General features: G+C 42.2%; 1 protein-coding gene across 13 annotated transcripts in view; it reads left to right on the top strand.

Moving 5' to 3' along the window:
* Positions 1-12,950, top strand: part of lrrn2 (leucine rich repeat neuronal 2) — a 207,221-nt gene that overhangs the window by 93,181 nt on the left and 101,090 nt on the right. Inside the window, exon 2 of one of the 13 annotated variants that reach the window (XM_052034987.1) lies at positions 12,675-12,765. The exons of 10 other annotated variants lie outside the window; for them this stretch is intronic. The gene's annotated coding sequence lies outside the window, so the exon portion shown is untranslated. Of the gene's footprint in view, positions 1-10,470; positions 10,581-12,674; positions 12,766-12,950 lie in introns of those variants that run through there. 2 more of the 13 variants (XM_052034989.1, XM_052034995.1) reach the window with 2 other exon arrangements.

The raw sequence follows: 12,950 nt of genomic DNA, 5'->3' as shown, positions 1-12,950 counted from the left end.
TTAAACTCCAATTGCTGGCATGAATCTTGCTTGTGTGGCTGACACAATTTCCCCATCGAACACACATCAGAAAACTTCAAACCACGTTGCCTAGAAATTTAAACCACATTGTTCCAAGCAGCAACCAACAATTGTTATTCCCAGAAATACCTGCATTACTCTCGACTAAGTTAAGTCGTTAGTTATCTATCCTTTGATTCCATCCCTCCAAATGGCATCCTCTGCCTTTACATTACTGATCAAGGCATTGAATATTACAGTAGTGTGGTCATGCTTTAAGTGTGTAAAACACCAGCAAGGTCACAGCTAGAGTTCAGAATACTCTTCTAATCACCATGTTACAGCAAATATTTGATAGCACCCAAAGAAGCTACAGGTTTATGAGGAGGAGGTCAGAGCTGGAGAGATTTAGTTATGAGGAAAGATGGGCTCATCTACAGTTGTGTTCTTTGAAACAGGAAGGTTGAGGAGAGATTCAATCAATGTATAAGGTTATAGAGTGGATAGGAAGATCCTAATTCCCTTAAGATAGGATAAGATATCTTTATTAGTCACATGTACATCGAAACACACAGTGAAATGCATCTTTTGCTTCGAGTGTTCTGGGGGCAGCCCACAAGTTTCACCACGCTTCCGGCACCAATTTAGCATGCCCACAACTTCCTAACCCGTACGGCTTTGGAATGTGGGAGGAAACCGGAGCACCCAGGGGAAACGCACACAGACACAGGAAGAATGTACAAGCTCCTTACAGACAGCAGCGGGAATTGAACCTGAGTCGCTGGCGCTGTAATAGCATTACACTAACCGCTACACTACTGTGCCTGCCCCACAGAGAGTCAGAATCTAGATAAGATAAGATAAGATAAGATTTCTTTATTAGTCACATGTACATCAAAACACACCATGAAAAGCATCTTTTGCATAGAGTCTTCTGGGGGCAGCCTGCAAGTGTTGCCACGCTTCTGGTGCCAACATAGCATGCCCACAACTTCCTAACCCGTACGTCTTTTGGAATGTGGGAGGAAACCGGAGCACCTGGAGGAGACCCACACAGACACGGGGAGAACGTACAAACTCCTTACAGACAGTGGCCGGAATTGAACCCGGGTCGCTGGCGCTGTAATAGTGTTATGCTAACCACTACACTACCGTGCCTGCCCCACAGAGAGGTCAGTAACTAGTGGGGATAAACACATGATAAATAGCAGAAAGATTAAAGAAGAGTTAATGAATGTTATTTCTACCCAATAGTGGGGTGAGTGTGAGGAACTGCAGCTCACTCTTGGGAAGGTGGTAGAGGGAAAATCCCTCACCACTTTTGAAAATTACCTGGTTGAGCTTTGCATATGCTGCACATAGAGGCTGAAGAACTGAAAGCTGTGATTTGTGATTAGCCTTTTTGGTCAGGATGGAGACAGTGGGTGGAATAACCTCTTTTCTGTATTGTGAATCTCCATGATTTCTAACTGTATCTGTGACAAAGGCAAACCATCCCCCCTCATACCTTCTCAACCTCTCTGAAAGCTAAGTCACTGTTGACTATGCCATTGCTCACAACAGCTCTCCCCAGATGGATAAGATTGCACCCACCCATCCCCATCCTTATTGACTTATATGTAGCAGAGAATCTACTACTGTTATCTCTGGTGTTCCTCCATGCAAGGAGCTCTCACTACTATTTCTTTCTTTCTTTTTCAATCTTTTTATTGTATTTCAAATTAATTCAAATTAATATACATAACATTAATGATTATACATATGGTGCGAAGAGATCGGGATAACAATCATAACAGTTAATGTTTATACTCACAAGGAGTAAAAAATATAATCTGGACCTCCCGCTCTCTTGCTAAGTGAGAGTGATACAAAAAAAATTGAAAAGGGATGCTATTTCTGATCTACATACTACCCCTTGGTGAATCATCCAAAAGTGGCCAGAAATCCACTTGTTTTGAGCCATTTATTCCAGTGCTCAGAGATTGAAAAGGGAATTTTCCCGGAGTAGAATGCAAGAATAGCTTTTCCATATCATTTTGCATCATTCTGTAAATTTAACTGCACTCTTCCTGAAGTGAATTCTGCTTGTGTGCCTGGCACAGTTTTGGCACCACAGCAGATGACTTTGTCCTGCATTGCCAAGGAAATTAAACTATACTGTGCCAAATGCAACCAACATTGGTTATTCCCAGAGCAATGACCTTATTTCAGACTGGGACCCAACTAAGGTAAGTCCTATCGGTTACCCAATCTTTGACCCTACCCCACCACCAACTATAGTCCCGATTGTTCCACAGCCCACTGGCCACAGTCCAATAGTGCTTGGCCTGAATTTCTGACCATCCACTCGCCAACCTTCCCATTCATCTGACTTGCCGATTGCTGATCCCAGAACTTTCTGACCAGCTCCACCCTACCCAACTCTCCCAAACCACCAACTTCCCCAGATCCTTGACTCCCCTAATCACCTATGCCTTGACACCAGATTGGGGGCGTATTGGGCAGCGGGGAAGGCTATCAAAGCTTGCGGTGTGATCTTGACCAGCTAGGAAAATGGGCTGGAAAATAGCAGATGGAATTTAATGCAGACAAGTGTGAGGTGATGCATTTTGGGAGGACAAAACAAGGTAAGACTTACACAGTGAATGGGAGGGCTCTGAAGTGAGCGGTAGAACAAAGGGACCTGGGAATATAGATCCATAGTTCCATAGTTTGAAAGTGGAGTCACAGGTAGATAGGGTCATAAAGAGAGCTTTTCACACTTTGGCCTTCACAAATCAGGGCATTGAGTACAGGAGTTGGTATGTTATGTTGAAGTTGTACGAGCCATTGGTGAGGTCAAATTTGGAGTATTGTGTGCAGTTCTGGTCACCTATCAAAGGGAAGATATCAATAAGCTTGAAAGAGTGCAGAGAAAGTTTACACAGATGTTGCCGGGACTTAAGGACCTGAATTATAGGGAAAGGTTGAATAGGTTAGGACTTTATTCTCCTGGAGCGCAGGAGAATGACGGGAAATCTTATAGAGGTGTATAAAATTATGAGGGGTATAGATAGGGTGAATGCATGCAGGCTTTTCCCCCTAAAGTTGGGTGAGACTAGAGCTAGAGGTCATAGGGTTAGGATGAAAGGTGAAATATTTAAGGGGAATCTGAGGGGAAACTTCTTCGCTCAGAGGATGGTGCGAGTATGGAACGAGCTGCCAGCAGAAGTGTTGGATGCAGGTTCAATTGTAAGATTTAAGAGAAATTTGGAAAGGTACATGGATGGGAGGGGTTTGGAGGGATATGGTCCGGGTGCAGGTAGATGGGACCAGGTAGAAGATCAGGTCGGCATGGACTAGATGGGCTGAAGGGCCTGTGTCTGTGCTGTAGTATTCTATAACTCTGTGACCTCCCATCCTCCCCCAACCTCCTGAACATCCAAACTCCCCAATCGCCAATTCCTAGAATTCCCCATCATCGCCAATTTCCCAACCCCACAATCAAAGCCTACATCCTTACTCTTCCAAAGACCCAATCTTCACCCAGATGAACCCACTTGCCCAAACTGACCCGCTTGGACCTCTGAATCCCAGCCCTCTTCTTAATCCAAGGGGCGTAACCTTCATCACAGACGTTGCATTCTTATAATCTTTGAGAATCAAGGAATAATGAGAAAAGAGCAGGAAAGTGAAGGGGGTAGAAGATCTGCTGTGATTGACTGAACAGATTAATGTGGCTAATGCCAGCTCCCATTTTTTATACTATGTTCTTATTCTGCCTTCTTGATATTTCCCCTACTTGGTTGCTCCACCTGGCAGATACCTTCAGCTGTCACAGATCTTCGCTCTGAAATTTCCCTTCTCAACCTGCACACCTTCCTATCCTCCCTTATGCTCATTGAAACCCCCTCTTTATCAAGTCTGCACCGATATCCATTTATGCGGCTCTTTAATGAATTTTGCTTGATAAAGCACCTACGGAGCTACCAGGGATAACTTGCTTGAAAGGTGCTATATAATTATAAGGTGTTATTTTTGTCATTAACCCTAATTGAACACAATCATTACTGATGTGCAACAGGCCACATCCTCCACCCAAAATCCCCAAATTTCTGGAATCTTAAATCAACCTTGAAACAAGATTTATAAAGATCTTCAGCAAACCTAGGAGTATTGTGTGTAATTCTGGTCGCCCCCCTCCCCCCCCCACTTACAAGAAAGATGTAGAGGCTTTCGAAAGGGTGCAGAGGAGGTTTACGAGGATGCTGCCTGGATTAGAGGGGATGAGTTATAAGGGGAGGTCAGACAAACTTAGGTTGTTTTCTCTGGAGCGTTGGAGGTTAAGGGGAGACCTGATAGAAGTTTATAAAATTATGAGAGGCATAGATAGGGTAGACAGAATCTTTTTCCCAGTGTAGAAATGTCAAGTACTAGAGGACATGCATTTCGGGTGAGAGGAGGAAAGTTTAAAGGAGATGTGCGGGGCACGTTTTTTGCACAGAGAGTTGTGGGTGCCTGGAACGATCTGCCAGGGTAGTGGTAGAAGCCGATATGATAGTGGCATTTAAAAGGCTGTTAGACACATCAATATGCAGGAATGGAGGGATATGGATAATGTACAGGCAGAAGAGATTTAGGTTAATTCGGCATCATATTTGGCTCAGACATCGTGGGCTGTAGGGCTTGATCCTGTACTGTATTGTTCTACGTTCTAAACTTAGTGCAATAGTAGTGACAGAGAACACAGGAAAATATTCACAGTGGATGACGTTGCAGGTGGGCAGGCACAAGATATGGCACTTAACACATTGGAATTAAAACACGGTACGATGGTTAAAATACGTGTGGTGTTTGTACAAATATCAACATGCAAGAAAGACCATCTGATCCACCGAGCTTGAGCCATGCTCACATTAGTCCTGGCCTTCCTACCCTTCCTACCTTCTCTGAGTTCTCTTACAATAGACAGCTCCAGTCTTTCCCCCATCTCATCACCACCCTCCCTCACTAGCTACGTAAATCCTGGGCTGTGAAAAAGATCAGGAAAAGATCATCACTGGTAAATTCTCTAATGCCCTCAAGTAAATTAAACCAATCCACAAAATTGCAAAGATTAAGTGTTACCTATAAAACCTTCAATAAATAGCACAAATAAAGTGATGGACATTCAAATAGAAAACTGCGGATCATAGCAAACACAAATTTAAATGCTCAGCAAATGCAATGAAGTTAATAAAAGGTGAATATTATGTTGGGGCATATAGTCAGAACAGATGGTGTAGTCCCTGACAAGCTATTTCATCATGTCCAGAACCACAGAACTAAGGACATGAAGTGTGCTCAAAACAAGATAAATTCAAAATTAATCTCTGGAAAGTTATTTCAATTAGCGAGTGACCATTCTGTGTAACAGGCTCCTTTGCAAAATGGTGAAAATAGTTTGTATTGACAGATTCAAATGTAAATTAGGTAAATTTATTTCGATGAGTTTCATTCTGGAATATAGTACGCTGGTAATTTGAGATATTACATGCGGTGAGTATAGCATGCTTGAAAGAAACTGGTAATTTTGGACCTATGATCTTCAAATCCCTCTATCAATGGGGAGTTCATCACCTGACATCTGGGATGGCTGGATGGTAATTGATGATGATTGATTTATATGATTAGTCAAAATCTCCATTATTGTATTATGTAACCACCAGAATAATAAAAAAAATGATGTAGAAAGACCTTGGGCCCTTTTATACATTCCATTGTGGCAGTGCAGTATAGTCTGTTGGATTACTGATAGGGTTTGTTTGGTCACTCTATTTCGAAAAAGGATACCAGCATTGAAAGAGTGTGAAAGCAATCAGTGGAATGGAGTCTGAGAGTGAAATAGAAGCAGATTTCACTGTTCTTTCAGTCAAATAAATCTCAGTACCGGTGACTACTCCAAATCCAAAAATATGCAACCGAGGACCAAAACGATTCCAGAATTAGAAATCCAAATGTATCTTAAAATTATTTTAGCAAGAGCAAATCAGATCTCAGAACCAGCAACCAAACACACCTCGATGCCCTCGTTGCCAAGAGTCAATTAATTTTCAGAATTATTGGCCAATCACATTATAAAACCTTAAAGCCAGCATCATTTTAGTGGCCTTGTTTCTGATCTAGAATGTTGCTGTTATGAGCACATCATCTCTGCTATAAGTAAACTTCATTTAATTCATTTGTCGGGATTTGGGCCGATCCCTATTTGCCCATGAGAAATTGGTGGTGATCCACCTTGAGTCAGCACAGTCATAGGGTCATAGAGTTGTACAGCAAAGAAACATCTCTTCAGCCCGCCATGTCCATGCCGACCTTTTTCCCCATCAACGTTAATCCCATTTACCCACATTAGGACCTTATCCTGTAATGCCTTACCTCATTAAGTGTTTGTCTAAATACCTCTAATGATCGGGATGAGGGAATTGATGGCTTTGTGGATAAGTTAGTGGCTGATACAAAGATAGATGGAGGGGTAGGTAGTGTTGAGGAAGCAGGGAGTCTGCAGAAGGACTTGGATAGGTTGGGAGAATGGTAGATGGAATACAGTGTAGGGAAGTATATGGTCATGTACTTTGGTAGGAGGAATAAAGGCATAGACTATTTTCTGAATGGGGAGAGAATTCAGAAATCAGAGGTGCGAAGGGATTTGGGAGTCCTAGTGCAGGATTCTCTAAAGTTTAACTTGCAGGTTGAGTCGGTAGTAAGGAAGGTAAATGCAATGATAGCATTCATTTCGAGAAGACGGGGATATAAAAGCAAGAATGTAATGCTGAGGCTTTATAAAGCATTGGTCAGACCACAGTTGGAGTATTGTGAGCAGTTTTGGGTCCCGTATTTAAGGAAAGGTGTGCTGGCATTGGAGAGGGTCCAGAGGAGGTTAATGAGAATGACCCCGGGAATTAAAGGTTAGTGTATGAGGAGTGTTTGATGACTCACTGGAGTTTAGAAGGATGGGAAGAATCTTATTGAAACCAACGGAATATTGAAAGGGGTGGATAGAGTGAACATGGAGAGGATGTTTCCAGTAGTGGGAGACTCTAGGACCAGAGGGCACAGCCTCAGAATAGAAGGACATCCCTTTAGAACAGAGATGAGGAGGAATTTCTTCAGTCAGAGGATGGTGAATCTGTGGAATTCGTTGCCACAGACGGCTGTGGAGGCCAAGTCATTGAGTATAATTAAAGCGGAGGTTAATAGCTTCTTGATTAGCAATGGTGTCAAAGGTTACGGGGTAAAGGCAGGAGAATGGGGTTGAGAGGGAATAATAAATCAGCCATGATTGAATAGCGGAGCAGACTCGATGGGCCAAATGACCTAATCCTGCTCCCATGTCTTATGGTCTCTTAAACAGTGTAATTGTACCACCACCTCCTCTGGCATCGCATCTCAGGTATCAACCGCTCTCTGTGTAAAAAGAAACTTACCCCTCAGGTCCTCTTTAAATCTCATACTTCTCACCTTAAAACCATGCCCTCTTGTTTTTGATACCCTGACCATGGGAAAAAATTTTTTTACCTATGCCTCTCATAGCATATCAGGTCACTTTCATTCCAGGGAAAACAAGCCCAGCCTTTCTTATTTCTTTCCATAACAAAAGTTCTCCACTCCAGGCAACATCCTGGTGAATACCCTCAAAGTTGAGTTTACTGTCATATGCACAAGTACATGTATGCACAGGTGCAATGAAAAAGTTACTTGCAGCAGCATCACAGGCACATAGCATCATAGAAGCAGCATTCACAAAAAATAGATAAATTAAATGTAGTTTGCACTCTGCACTCTCTCCAGTGCAATCACATCCTTCCTATAGTCTGGTGACCAGAACTGGACACAGTGCTCCAAGTACAGCCCAACCAGTGTTTTGTAAATTGCAACATAATGTCCCAACTCTTATTTTCTATGCCCTGACCTGTGAAGGCAAGCATGCCATATGTCTTCTTCACCACCCAATCAACCTGTTTTCCTACTTTATGGGAACTATGGACTTAGGTCTCTCTGTTTATCCACATTCCTCAGTGTTCTATCATTTATTGCACATGTCCTATCCCTATTTGACTTCCCAAAGTGCATCACCTTGCACTTGTCAGGATTAAAGTCCACCTCCCAATGCTTCACCCAAGTTTCTAACTGATCCGTCTTTTCGGATCAGTCATTCCAGTGTGGGTGCTCTAACTATGCTGTTGGGTAGCAAGTTCTGGGAATTAGACCCAGTGATAATGAAGGAATGTCAATTTATTTCCAGATCAGAATGGTTTGTGGCTTGGAGGGGAGTCTGCTGGTGGTATGTTCCCAAACATTTGCATACATTGTCCTTTTTGGTTGTAAAGGTTGCAGACTTGGGAGGTGATATTGGGGAAACCCAAGTGAGTAACTGCTGTGTATTTTGTAGATGGTACATGCTGCAGCCCTGGTGGTGAAGAGAATTAATATTTTGGGTGGTGGATGGTGTACCAATCAAGTCGAGTCGAGTTTATTGTCATATGCACAAGTACATGTATGCACAGGTGCAATGAAAAGCTCACTTGCAGCAGAATCACAGGCACTTAGCATCATATAAGCAGCATTCAGAAGAAAAACATAAATTAAACATAAATTTTACATAATTTTATACAATAAGGACACTTAGACTGGATGGTGTCAAGCTTCTTGAGTACTATTAGAGCTAGATCAAGTCAATTGAGAATAGTGTGCAGTAGATGACGAAAAGGCTTCAGGCATTAGTAACTCACCCTGCCGCTGACATGTCCTTGCAGCCTTCATGTTTATGTGCTTGGTCCAATTTATATTTTGATCAGTGTTGATTCCCCAAGACGTTGACCGTGGGGGACTCAAAGATCACAATGCCATTGAATATTGAGGTTGGCTGACTGAACTCCCTCTTGTTGGAGATAGTCATTGTCTGGCACTCTTGTGGCATGAATGTAACTTATCAACCCATGCCTACATCTTACTGCATGCAGGCATGGAATGCTTTATTTACTGAGGGGAAGGAAGTGGAACTAAATCACACAGTTGCAAACATTCCCACTTTTGTTCTTTTGATGGAAAAAGGTCATTGAAGATATTTATGCCTGGAGCACTGTTCTGAGGAATTCCAGCCCGATGCCCTGGGGCTGGAAAGATTTACCTCCAACAACCACAGCCAATTTCATTTGTGTGAGCTATGACCTCAAGCATTGGAGTTTTGCCTTTGATGTGCACATTTGATCCAATACAGTTTGATCTCAAGATTGGGCACTTTTGCTTTGGCTCTGGAGTTCAGTTCTTTGAGTTACGTTTGGATCAAGGCTGTGATAAGATCTAGAACTAAGTGATCCCAGCAAAACCCAAACTGAGCATAGGTGAGCAGGTTATTGGACTGTATGTGTCACGGGCTAGCACTGTTGATGGCATCTTACATCACTATGCTGATGGTTGACAGTAGAATGATTGGCGGTAATTAGTCGGATGGATTTGTCCTGCCTCTAGTGAATAGGACGTGCTTGGGCGATCTTCACCGACGATAGGTAGATGCCATGTTGTAACGATGGTGGAACAGGTTGGCTAGAGCTGTGGTTAGTTCTTCAGTAGATCCACATCTGGTCCTGTAGATTTTGCTGTATCTAGTACTTTCAACCATTTCTTGTTTTCATGTAGAGTGAATCATCGAACAGCACAGCACAGGTGCTAGTAATTAAATGCCTAACTAAACTAATCCCTTCTGCCTACACAATGTCCATATCCCTCCATTCTCTGCACATCCATATGCCAACCTAAGAGTCTCTTAAGCACCTCTGTCATATTTGCCTGCACCATCACCCCTGGCAACCCATTCCAGGCACCCATCATTGTCTGTATAAAAAACTTGACCCGCGCATCTCCTTTGAACTTACCCCCCCCCCCACCTTAAATGCATGCCCTCTAGTATTAGAAATTTCGATCCTGCGAAAAAGATACTAGCTGTCTACTCTACCTGTGCCTCTCATAATCTTATAAACTTCTATCAGGTCTCCCCTCAGCGTCTGCCGCTCCAGAGAAAACAACCTAAGTTTATCTAACCTCTCCTCATAGCACATGCCCTCATAGCCATTCCATGAATCAAATTGGTTGAAGACTGGCTTCTGTGATGGAGGGGATCTCAGATGGAAGCAGGGGTTGATTATCCATTTGGTAGTTCTGGCTTAATGTAATTGTGAATGCTTCAGCCTTATCTTTAGCACTTACATCCTGGCCCCTGCCATCTTTAAGGATGGAGATGACCAACTTGTCAGCCTCGTCTTTCAAGTGCTTTTCAATATGGAAGATCCCTGATTCATCAGCTGAGGGAGGACAGTTGGTGGTAAAGTGGTTTCCTTGCTCTGTTTGACTTAATGCTAAGAGACTTCATGGGTTTTGAAGTCAATAACAAGGACTCCCAGGTACCACTGTGTCTGTCCTCCCTGTAGGATGGATGCACTAGGGATTCTGAAGAAAGAGTCTGGCACATCATCTGAAAAGGATGATTCCATGAGGATGACTAAGTCAAGCTAACTAATCTGTGAGACAGCTCTCCCAAATTAGACACCAGTCCCCACGTTTAGGTACAATGCACATTTTACATAACTTTGTCCGATTGCTTACCTCAATTTATCCACCAGGGCTTATAACTAATCCCAGTCTAACAGACACCTTCCACCTGTATTTGACAATAAGATCCAATCCATCTAGCTGACTTTCAATTCCAGTGGTGTAACTCCCAAAAAAAAAATGCTTCATTGCGCATCAATTGTTTAAATGGGCTCTGGACTCCAACTAATTATTGCCTCTTGCAATATAGGAACAGTGGTAGGGGAAAGAATTATGCATTCAAGAGCTTGCCAAAACCATAATTAAATAACATTAAGCGAGCACATATCTCCAGCTGATTCTTGACATTATGTGATTATTCTTGGAATTGGGGATGAAAGAAACCAATGGAAAGCACCAACAGGTGAAGCCCAGACAGAAGATGTACAATATGAAGAGGAGCCATTTTGCACTGAAATAATATTAGAATGGAAGAAAATTAGTTTACAGAGAGAGAAGGAAGATTTAAAGAGAGCAGGAATAAGCAAGGGGACTTTTTAGCTGCAATCCCCAAAGTGCCATGCATCAGCAATTGGAGAAAAATGCATGAATCCAATGCATATAAATTTAGGAACAATATGTGGAAGAACAACTAGTAAAATATTAATTGATGTAGATAAGGTAAACTCATTTTAATGCTTCAAAGTAAAACATGAAAATAAAGTTTGATAAGATAAATGTAAATGCATGACAAGTCAATGTAAGACAGGGCCAGAAGGAGAAACATTTTACTCAAAGTGATAAATATTTCAAATAATTCACCACGCTAAGTAATAGGGGCTATGATATTTGAATTATTCAAAGTGCATTTTCTTAATATTCTAGAGGAATGAGCTTCAATGGACTGAGTGGCCTTATGCTTTATAGTTTCTCACTTATTTACGGAGATCATATACTAATCCCGTTTAGGGAACCTTAGCATGGGTCCTAGCACAGAGAGGTAACTGACTCTGCAGACGACTTTGAGACTTGCCTGTAACTTCATATAAATGTGCAATAATGTTGAAAGTTATCTTTATGGTTTTTGGCTGATCAATGACTACAGTGATCAGTGATGCATTCCTTCAGTTGTATCTCAGAAATATAAGAACATAAAACATTTAAGAGTACCCGACCAGTTCCAGAACCCAAGAAATCTGAAATACCCAGATAGCTTATTCACATTTATCACCCTCTTCATATAATAGTTTTACCTGAGGTTTTCGGCGTTCTCTGTGTGGTCTCCTCTATGTTGGAGAATCTGATAACAGATTAGGTGACTGTCTGCAAAACACTATGGCACATTAATTCTCCATCCCACTCCTACTTCTGAAGTCAGAACCAATGAAGTATCTTAGTATTAAATCAAACATAACAAAGAAACCACTTTACCACCAACTGTCCTCCCTCAGCTGATGAATCAGTGCTCTTCCATGTTGAAGAGCACTTGGAAGCCAAGGCTGCCAGGTTGGTCATCTTCCAACCTAGCCACGTTACAGCCCTCAGGACTGAATTCAACAACAACACCTTACCACCCTTTCCAGTTTATATCAAATCTGGCCAATGCTGATGAAAGGTCAACAACCTGTAATGTTAACTCAGTTTTCCATTCTCGAGAATAGGCCCTCCACTCTGGGATATCAGAGATGTCCTTTTTCAGAATCCGTCCCATCTGTCCTGGAGATGAGGCTTTGCACTCCAGGACGTCTGAGAAGTCCTCCATTTACAGAAACCGTCTCTTGTGAGGACAACAGTCTTTTCTCTCAGTTTCTCCGTCTCCGCCATATCTGTTCTCAAGATGAGGCCTTCCACTCCAGGAGATCTGAGATGTCCTCCTTTTTCAGAAAACCTTGTGTTTCCACTCTCAATGCCTTTTTCAGCCTCAAAATGATTCAGAATGTCTTACAGAAAATTAAATATTTTTTGAACTGTAACCACTGCTGTAATGTAGGAAAGTGTGCAAGCCAATTTTCACTATGCAGCAAGATTTTACCTTTATATTGACAAAATAATCTACTTTACTAATATTAACTGAGGGATATACAATGGCTAAGGCATTGGGCTTAACTGCCTTCCCCTCTTTAAAACAGTGGCATGGGATCTTTCATATCTACCAGACTGACAAGCCCTTACATTAATGTCTCATCAGAAAGACTTGAACTCATAACTTCTGAGACCGAGGTGAGACAGATTGACACGGGTTATTGCAGATCTATTCAGCTTTCAAATTTTAAATTTAAAGGAATGTCCGACCATAATACTGACAGCAAGTTATCACATATCGCTTCCCGTTTCTGTGGAAGCTTTCTCCCCAACAGTGCTCGCTCGCTCGCTCTCTCTCTCGCTCTCTCTCGCTCTCTCTCTCT

This window comes from Pristis pectinata, chromosome 20 (assembly GCF_009764475.1).
Source record: "Pristis pectinata isolate sPriPec2 chromosome 20, sPriPec2.1.pri, whole genome shotgun sequence".
In the NCBI taxonomy this organism is placed as follows: domain Eukaryota; kingdom Metazoa; phylum Chordata; class Chondrichthyes; order Rhinopristiformes; family Pristidae; genus Pristis; species Pristis pectinata.
Note: the sequence above shows the minus strand (reverse complement) of the source record. Positions and strands in the feature narration are given on the sequence as shown.